The sequence below is a fragment of the Bos javanicus genome, chromosome X (assembly GCF_032452875.1).
Source record: "Bos javanicus breed banteng chromosome X, ARS-OSU_banteng_1.0, whole genome shotgun sequence".
Taxonomy (NCBI): domain Eukaryota; kingdom Metazoa; phylum Chordata; class Mammalia; order Artiodactyla; family Bovidae; genus Bos; species Bos javanicus.
Genome location: NC_083897.1, coordinates 50,011,920 through 50,023,071, shown reverse-complemented (window position 1 = coordinate 50,023,071; position 11,152 = coordinate 50,011,920).

Genomic DNA, 11,152 nt, shown 5'->3' with positions numbered 1-11,152 from the left:
ATAATCATTTGGCAAGAGAATTACATTCATTCACAGGAGAAGGATTAAAAACAGCAGATTGTGGTAGAACGTAATATTCAACAAATTAATGCATTATCCCTCTCAAAACACAAAACAAAACCCACACAGTCTTGTAGCCTAAACCATACATGAAAAGACATAACTTTGTTTTTCTAATTTTACTTTTTCAACTTTGATATTTATAATAAAGTTCTGTATTGATGTACAATTACATTATAGAAATTTAGGAATGTGGAAATAACAAATTGTATTGGGATATATACATATATAGCAATTTATCCATTACTTTTTGGTTATCTAATTTGTCAATGTACACATTTTTAATTACTTTTAATTACATTACTTTGCCAACAAAGGTCCATTTAGTCAAGGCTATGGTTTTTTCCAGTAGTCATGTATGAATGTGAGAGTTGGACTATAAAGAAAGCTGAGTGCCTAAGAATTGATGCTTTTGAACTGTCGTGTTGGAGAAGACTCTTGAGAGTCCATTGGACTGCAAGGAGATCCAACCAGTCCATCCTAAAGGAAATTAGTCCTGAATGTTCATTGAAAGGACTGATGTTGAAGCTGAAACCCTAATACTTTGGCCACCTGATGGGAAGAACTGACTCACTGGCAAAGACCCTAATGCTGGGAAAGATTGAAGGCAGGAGGAGAAGGGGTCAACAGAGGATGAGATGGTTGGATGGCATCACCGACTCAATGGACATGAGTTTGAGTAAACTCTGGGAGGTGGTGATGGACATGGAGGCCTGGCGTGCTGCAGTCCATGGGGTCTCAAAGAGTAGGACATGACTGATTGACTGAACTGAACTGAATGACATTTTTAATAGTCTCTTATGATCGTTTTTATTTCTGTGGCATCAGCTGTAATGTCTCCTTTTTCATGTACAATTTTATGTTTGAGTCTTTTCTCTTTCATTCTTAGATTGGCTAAAGTTTTGTCAATTTTGTTTATCTATTCAAAAAGCCAGGTATTTGTACTAATGCATTTTTTTTCTAATTTTACAGTTATCTATATTATTTATTTCTGTTCTAGTAAAGATATGACCAACCTAAATAGCATGTTCAAAAGCAGAGACATTACTTTGCCAACAAAGGTTCGTCTAGTCAAGGCTATGGTTTTTCCTGTGGTAGTGTATGAATGTGAGAGTTGGATTGTGAAGAAGGCTGAGCGCCGAAGCATTGATGCTTTTGAACTGTGGTGTTGGAGAAGACTCTTGAGAGTCCCTGGGACTGCAAGGAGATCCAACCAGTCCATTTTGAAGGAGATCAGCCCTGGGATTTCTTTGGAAGGAATGATGCTAAAGCTGAAACTCCAGTACTTTGGCCACCTCATGCGAAGAGTTGACTCATTGGAAAAGACTCTGATGCTGGGAGGGATTGGGGACAGGAGGAGAAGGGGACAACAGAGGATGAGATGGCTGGATGGCATCACTAACTCAATGGAGGTGAGTCTCAGTGAACTCCGGGAGTTGTTGATGGACAGGGAGGCCTGGCATGCTGCGATTCATGGGGTCGCATGGAGTCGGACATGACTGAGAGACTGATCTGATCTGATCTGATCTGATTTATTATTTAATTTCATCTGCTAATTTTGGGCTTAGTTATTTTTGAACTGTGGTTTTGGAGAAGACTCTTGAGAGTCCCTTGGTCTGCAAGGAGATCCAACCAGTCCATTCTGAAGGAGATCAGCCCTGGGATTTCTTTGGAAGGAATGATGCTAAAGCTGAAACTCCAGTACTTTGGCCACCTCATGTGAAGAGTTAATTCATTGGAAAAAACCCTGATGCTGGGAGGGATTGGGGGCAGGAGGAGAAGGGGACGACAGAGGATGAGATGACTGGATGGCATCACTGACTCAATGGACGTGAGTCTGAATGAACTCTGAGAGTTGGTGATGGACAAGGAGGCCTGGCGTGCTGCATTCTTGGGGTCGCAAAAAGTCGAACACGACTGAGTGACTGATCTGATCTGATCTGATTCTCTTTTCTTAGGTACTTGAGGTATACAGTAAGATTGTTTTAGATCTTTCATCTTATTTTAATCTAGGCTTTTATCTTAATGAACTTTCCTTTTAATGCTTCTTTAGCCACTTACATAAATTTGGTATATTTGTTTTCATTTTCATTTTTTTTGCAGTGCGAAAATTTTATTGCTGCAAAACATTGCAGAGTAGGTTTGTTTTCATTCTTTATCTTTGTTTTATAGGGTCCCTGTCTCTCCATTGACACAGGGTAACATAATCATCAGTACCCTTGTCCTTCTTTTCTTTTATAAGATAATTAAAATCTTTTCTTATAGCCATGTGTTATTTACTTTTCAAATGGAGAATAACTACTTTACAATACCATGATAGCCTCTATCATGAATAAACATGAATTGACCATAAGCATACATGTGTCCCCTCCTGAACCTTCTTTCCCACCCCATCCAGGTTGTCAGAGAGCACAGGCTTTGGGTTTCCTGCATCCTACATCAAAGTCCTGCTGGCTATCTAATTTACATTTGGTGATGTATATATTTCAATGCTATTCTCTCAAATCATCCCACCCTCTCCTTTCATTCTTTTACATGTAGCTGTCCAGTTTGCCCAGCACCACTTATTGAAGAGGCTGTTTTTGCCCCATTGTATATTCTTCCCTCCTTTGCTAAAAACAAGGTACCCATATGTGCATGGGTTTAATTCTGGGCTTTCTATCTTGTTCCATTGGTCTATTTTTCTGTTTCTGTGCCAGTACCATACTGTCTTGATGACTGTAGCTTGGTAGTATAATCTGAAGACAGGAAGGTTTATCCCTCCAGCTCCATTCTTCTTTCTCAAGACTGCTTTGGCTATTTAGGGTCTTTTGTGTTTCCATGTGAATTGTGAAAATTTTTGTTCTAGTTCTAAGAAAAATGCCATTGGTAACTTGATAGGGATTGCACTGAATCTGTAGATTACATTTGGTAGTATAGTCATTTTCAAATATTGATTCTTCCTACCCAGGAACATGAGATATCTCTCCATCTGTTTATGCCATCTGCTTTTTCTCATCAGTGTCTTATAATTTTCTGTGGACAGTTATTTTGTCTCCTTAGGTACGTTTATTTCTAGATATTTAATTATTTTTGTTGCAATGGTAAATGTGATTGATTCCTTAATATCTTTCTGATTTTTCATTGTTAGTATATAAGAATGCAAGAGATTTATGTATATTGATTTTCTATCCTGCGACTTTGCTGAATTCACTGGTTAGCTCCAGTAATTTTCTGATACCAACTTTAGGGTTTTTCTATGTATAGTATCGTGTCATCTGCAAACAGTGAGAACTTTACTTCTTCTTTTCTGATTTGGATTCCTTTTATTTCTTTTTCTTCTCTGATTGCTGTAGCTAGGACTTACAAAACTATGTTGAGTAATAGTGGTAAAAGTGAACACCCTTGCTTGTTCCTGATCTTAGGGGGAATATTTTCAGTTTTTCATCATTGAGAATAATGTTTGTTGTGGACTTATTATATATGGTCTTTATTTATGTTGAGGTGGGTTCCTTCTATGCCCATTTTTGAAGAGTTTTAATCATAAACAGGTGATGAATTTTGTCAAAGGCTTTTTCTGCATATATTGAAATTATCACATGGCTTTTATCTTCCAATTTGTTAATATGGTGTATCACATTGAGTGATTTGCATATATTGAAGAGTCCTTAAATCCCTGAAATAAACCCAACTTGATCACGGTGTATGAGCTTTTTAATGTATTGTTGAATTCTGTTTGCTAAAATTTTGTTGAGGATTTTTGCATCTATGTTCATCAGTGATATTGGCCTGTAGTTTTCTTTTTGTGGGTTGTCTTTGTCTGGTTTTGGTATCAGGGTGATGGTGTCCTCATTGAATCTGTTTTAAAGTATTCCTTTCTCTGCAAATTTTTTTTGGAAGAGTTATAGAGAGATAGGCATTAGCCTGTCTCTAAATGTTTGATAGAATTCACCTGTGAAGCCTTCTGGTCTTGGGCTTTTGTTTTTTTGGAGATTTTTTTTTCATATTTTTCAAAGGAATTTATTAAGAAACAGGGGGGAAAAATATAAAGTACACAATCAAAGGAATCAAAGAGTTTACAACATAGCTTCTTCAGGCCAGTGGCAACTAAGAAATACTTGCTGAGCCGACACCAAGGGTACGGAGGCCCGAATTCCATTTTCAATCCCATCTCTCTGGTTTGGGAAGGCAATCTGACTTTTCAGAGGAAGTTTCAAGCTGATTGGGTTAGCAGCCAAGAGAGATGGGATTGAAAATGTTTTTTGGGAGATTTTTGATCAGAGCTTGTAATTGGGTTGTTCATAATTTCTATTTCTTCCTGGTTCAGTCTTGGAAGATTGAACAATTCTAAGAATCTGTCCAATTATTCTGGGTTATTCACTTTATCGCCATATAGTTCCTCACAATAGTCTCTTATAATCTTTTGTACTTCTGCATTGTCTATTGTACCTCTCCTTTTTCATTTATAATTTTGTTTATTTGATTCTTCTCTCTTCTTTTCTTGGTGAGTCTGGCTAAAGTTTATCAATTTTGTTTATCTTCACAAAGAACCAGCTTTTAGCTTTATTAATCTTTGCTATTGTTTCTTTCATATCTTTTTTCATTTATTTCTGCTCTGATCTTTATGATTTCTTTCCTTCTGCTAATTTTGGGGTTTCTTTTTCTTCTTTTTCCAGTTGTTTTAGGTGTAAAATTTTGTTGTCTATTCAATGTTTTTCTTTTTTCTTGACGTAGGATGGTACTGCTATAAACCTCCCTCTTAGAACTGCTTTTGCTGCATCCCATAGTTTTTGAGTTGTGTTTTCATTGTCATTTGTTTTGAGGATTTTTATTATTATTATTATTTCCTTTTGGATTTCTTCAGTAACCTGCCTGTTATTTAGGAATGTATTAATCTCCAGTGTTTGTTGTTTTTAGTTTTTTTTTTTTTCCTTGTAATTGATGTCTAGTCTCATAGCTTTGTGGTAAGAAAAGGTGCTTGATTCTATTTCAGTTTTCTTAAATTTACTGAGATTTGATTTGTGACCCAAGATGTGTCCCATCCTGGAGAATGTTCCATGTACACTTGAAAATAAGGTGCACCCTTTGCATTTGGATGGACTGTCCTGAAGATATCAATGAGATCTAATCATTCCACATGTTCAGAAAATATACTTGCTATGATTTCAATTTTATAAAATTCATTAAGACTTGTTTCGTGACCTAATACATGATCTATCCTAGATACTGTTTCATCTGTGCTGGAGAAGAATGTGTACTTTCCTGCCCTTGGGGGACTATTTAGTATATATTCCTTAAGGTCATGTGTCTCTAGTGTTTTTCCAGTTCTCCATTTCCTTACTGATCTCCTATCTGGATGTTCTATTCATTATTTAAAATGGACTATTGAAATCTCCTACTGCTAGTGGATTTTGTATTGTTGAATTGGTTTCTCCATGGGAGGAAGGAGAGTCTCAGGCTTCTTATTCTATTATCTTATATTTTACCCTTGTAACTAGCTTTTAAATCTAGTAACAGAGTGATAATATGTGACACTATAATTAAGGCTTTATGAGTATTATTTTATACCCTTTATATTTTTCAGATTTTGCTTTAAAATTTTTGATCCTATGTTTTCTAAAATAGTAAAATTTATCATTATGAATCAATATTTTATATAAAATGACACCCTTTGCCCTATTTAGTTTTACCTTCATTTCCACTTTGTCAATTAGTAATATTATAAGTATTTTTATTTTTGTCATTGCCTGGCAAATATTTGTCTATCTGTTGATTTTTAATCAGTTTGCCTCATTTAATCTTTCAGCATGTATCTTATAAGTGAAAAAAGTAATAATATGTTTTTATTATCTCACAAAACTTACTTCTAAATAAAGTTTTCATCTCTTTACATTTATTTTCACAATTGATAAGCTTGACCTGACTTTTATTTTGCAATCAAAATAAATTTTTTATAAAAAAATTTTTGTAATTTTTATTCCATGGATTTTAATTCTTCTAGTTGCCTATTGTTTATCTTTGAGATATTTCTCATAATTTCTCTTAAACATAGTATGACAAAAATAATTTTGATTGTCATTTCACATTTGACTTAATGCAGTGTTATTTTTTATTTATGTTTCTACTCAAAACTTTGAAAACAAAAGTCTCTTACAGTGTAATGCATGGACACTAGGGAACCACAGACAGACTTAAAGGATTGCATCAACCAATTGAAAATTTAGGCCAATATTTTATTTATTGAAAGGATATTTTCTTTAATTTTATTTTTTAACTTTACAATATTGTATTGGTTTTGCCATATATCAACCTGAATCTGCCACAGGTATACACATGTTCCCCATCCTGAACCCTCCTCCCTCCTCCCTCCCCATACCATCCCTCTGGGTAGACCCAGTGCACCAGCCCCAAGCATCTAATATCATGCATCAAACCTGGACTGGCGACTCATTTCATATATGATATTATACATGTTTCAATGCCATTCTCCCAAATCATCCCACCCTCTCCCTCTCCCACAGAGTCCAAAAGACTGTTCTATATATCAGTGTCTCTTTTGCTGTCTCGTATACAGGGTTATTGTTACCATCTTTCTAAATTCCATATATATGCATTAGTATACTGTATTAGTGTTTTTCTTTCTGGCTTATTTTGATAAGAAGAAATTTTTAAAATCCTTCAAAGTGATCATGATCCCTAAAATGTTAAGTACCACTGATTGAGGTATTATGCCATTGTCTTCTAGCTTATTCTTTGGAGAAGAATGTCCTTCACGTTACTGGTTTGATATTCTGCTGTGTCTATTATGCTCTTATTTTATCAATTTATTGTCTGTATATTTAAAAATATAATATGTGTTTGTTTGCATTTTTCTTAGTTAGATTTCTTGGTCTTCTTTAATTTCAGTCTGCTATTTTCTTAAGGCTCTCTGGTACTGTTTCATGCAAACTGTTCTATTTTCTACTTTTGAAGATAATAGCATATATATTCTAGAAATTTCATGTGCATCTTAACACAAAACTATTTTAAGAGATTTTTTTTCTGAGTTGTCATGGCAATTTTCCCTTTCTCGCTTCCTTCAGAGTCTTTTTAAAAGCTTCATACCAGTTTTACAAGTTCATGACTGTTTCAATAGCTGTGTACCTAAGCATGCTATTTTCTAGAAAACAGGAGGAATATAGTTTCTATAACTTTCTTAACAGTCTATTTAGATATTGGCATTTTTTTTTTCCTTTTCACAGCTAGATCTGAAGTTGAGTTCATATGGATCCTACCTCAATTTGCAATACTTTTATTTTTGGGGGCTCTATTAAAAGTATTTTAGATATTATCTAGTTACAGCTCTCATATATATTTACTAGACTTGGAAATGAGATGCAGTTTGAAATAGTTATTTAGACAGTATGAAGTGTACGTCTACCATATACACTCTCCCAATATTCATTCTTGTTTATATTCCTCACTCCCCCTTAGATGTTTACATATCAGAATACTGCATGCATTCATTCATCTCTTCTCTTCCTTCCAAGCAACATTCTGATGTGGTTACTAGGTGAAAGCAAAAACTAATTTGTACTGGACATAGCCAAACTCTGTCTCTGTTTGGCTCAAAATATATGTGCCATACATTTGGAAGATAACACATTTTTTTTTTTTTTGGTCCTGTTTTTCTGATCAGGACAGTACTTCTGTTCCAGACTTAGGTGAAAACAGTAAAACTGAGTGAACTTTTATTTTTATCATTATGTCCATGTGTGTAATCCTTAGTGTTTTGTTTTAGATGGTTGAGAATGAAGCATTTTTTTTTTTTTTTTTAGTTTATCCCTATAAATAATACTGGATATAGAAAGTAGTGCTTTCTTGATGGCTCAGTGGGCAAATAATCTGCCTTCAATGCAGGAGACACAGGAGATGGATGTTTGATCCTAGGGTTGTGATGATCCCTTGGAGAAAAAAATGGCAACCCACTTCAGTATTCTTGCCTGAAAAATCCCATGGATAGAGGAGCCTGGTAGACTACAGTCGAAAGGGTCTCAAAGAGTCAGACACAACTGGGAAAATAAGGACATGGAAAAGTATGAAGAGACTCAGACCAAATATCTTTGTTTTTCTCCTTATCATTTGGTTTTCTTACATTTATCTTAGAGATGTTTTGTGTAACCAATCATGACTACCTTGTTTTCATGCTAAAATTAAATTTGCTTCCTGAAATATTTGTACCTATTATTTCATTTCTATTACATTTAATTTCTCTGTCATTTTGTTTTGAAAGGATATTAAGTCTCAGGTCTTTATGTTAGATCCCATTTTAGTCATTAATCCTGTCCTGAAGTGTGTAAAACCTTTTATTCTAAAAAATTACACCATATTAAAAATTGTCCTAATTTTTCTGAGATGTTTCAAAGTATTTGTGTTCCTATGTAAAATTACACTTAGATCTCCCTATTACTTAAATCTCCAAGACTTTATTTTTGAAGACACTGCAGAATGAGTTTGTCTATTTATGAATCATTAGTTGACTTGTTTGTTCATGTGAACCATTCCACTCCACCTCACAAAATAAAAACAAATGAAGTCTACAAATCAGTCATAAAATAGCAACAATAAAACATCAAATTAAGTTTAATTAAAATTTTTATAATGGCGACTTAGTTCAGATTTGCCTACTGCCAGATTATGAAACTTATTTGATCATCATGGGCAAACTATGATGTAGATACTATTATTGTATCCTTTATTGTTAAAAGGGAAGTATGACAAGATTAAGCATCTTGCCTCAGTTCATGTAGCTTGTAAGTGGCAGACCAGGATTCAAACTCAGGTTGCCTATCTCTTTAATACCTTCATAACCACTAAATTATACAGAATCTCATTACATTTCATTTCCTTATGGACTTCAGAGGCCAACAATCTCAATATTATAAGATAATTAGCTATATAGAATATGTATAGAATATGATTTTATACATTTTGTCATTTGAGTATTCATAGAAATAGGCTTGTTAAACAGTGGTATGTGTGTTTGCTGATATGACTTTATATGGGAGCAAAGAATGGTTGACACTATTTGGTATAAGTAGCAATAATACTCAGTTTACTGTAGGAATTCTCTGGTATTCATATGAAATAGACTAGTTAATATGATGTCAGTTACTTAGCTAGACACTGGGAATACACTGATTAACCCAACAGGTCCTATGGAGATATGGACATTAAATAAATCACTTTACATATTTCTTAAACTGAGTTTATGGGCACAGACTAATTTGAAAAGAAGTACTGGGCCTAATTAAGACTATTGGGAGTGCCTTATCAATGTCCTTGTCACTGAAAAAAAGCATAGTGTACTCAAAAGACTGTAAGAAGTGTTCTACTGCTGAAGTGGAGAAAAAAGGTGGAGAGAATCCTGAAATAAGACACTAAAGATAGGAATCAGAATATTATGGGCCTTGTATCTTATGTTAAAGAATTTTATTTCATCCAGATGAGAGTACTAATAGGATTTTAGGGAGAGAAATGGCTTGTTAACATGAGTACATTAGAAAAATGATCCAATGAGATATTACAACTGTCACTAGTGAGAGGAAAGATAGACAAGTAGCACTAGTAATATTTGGGTTGAAGATAAATTTTAGAAAATGCTATATAACCACAGGTCATTTCTAAAGAAGACTGACAAAATACTCATGTCAGATAAAATTATTCTAAGAGAATTGTGGTTTTGTACTTTGATTTCAGGTAAGGGTGCAAGTAGCATGCATCAGTACAAAGGTAATGAAGACCTTTCCAGGGATTTAAGTAGATGTAAGATACAGTTGGCAACCGGATGTAGGAGGCAATGGCAACCCACTCCAGTACTCTTGCCGGGAAGGTCCCATGGATGGAGGAGCCTGGTAGGCTGCAGTCCACGGGAGACTTCACTTTCACTTTTCACTTTCATGCTTTGGAGAAGGAAATGGCAACCCACTCCGGTATTCTTGCCTGGAGAATCCCAGGGACGGGAGAACCGGGTGGGCTGCTGTCTATGGGGTCACACAGAGTCAGACATGACTGAAGTGACTTAGCAGCAAGATATATTATTGTTCATAGGGAAGTAATATCTCTTTAGGACTGCCAAGTGGATATTGGAGAGAACTTATGATACACCTTGAGGCATCATTTACACATCATTTATTTGGATGTAGTGGAGTTAAAAGTCAAAATGAAAATACCTACTAGAAACTGACTGCTCCCAGGATATATGTAGACATTATTGCTAACCCTCTATGACTTTATTCTTGTACTAACCAAATCAGAAGATCAGTGCCCTAAAATTAGTTTTCTGACCAGCAATATCTTGAATAGTTAAACCTTAAAATGCTGCCTTCTTCTAGAGGTCCTCAATGAACTTCATTACTAGAACGATGCAATCATTCAGTCAAGCCCTATGGGTCTCAGAGTAATTGGGGAAAAATATCCAACTAACCCACTGAGTCCTTCAGCTGCCATTCATAGACTGGCACCATGTAATATTCCAAGTAGAGCAACTGCTCTACTATCACAGAAACCTTACCATATTAATACTGTGGACTCAGCCATTTTGAAGACTAAAGGAAGTGATTGTGTTTAATGTATAGCAGCTGACTCTTTCAATTTTCCTCTTGAAATTCCTCAATAATAATATTCATGAAACTAAAAAGTATATATAATATATATATATATGTTTCTTTTATATATATATATATATATATATATATATATATATATATGTTTCTTTCTGAACAAAACTACAGATTTGTGTAGAATTATTCTACTAAATTTTTGACCATGTGCATGTGTAAGACAGAAATGTTTGACTATAAAGATTTCATATTGATGTAATGACAGCTTTCCCCTAAGCACTTACAATACGTGTTTCCCCAATGGTTTCCTTACATACTGTCAATTGAAATGCACATTAAAACAGTCAATCCCGGTTTTTCAGCATCAGTGCAGAGTAATTGGCTGCATTTATATTTAAAAATAGTATCTAGTGGAACTTAAACTATGTTGAATATGTCTCATTAAAATATGCATTGCAGATAAAATAATTGGGCACAGGCAGATACATGTATTGAACTTTAAATGCAGGAGG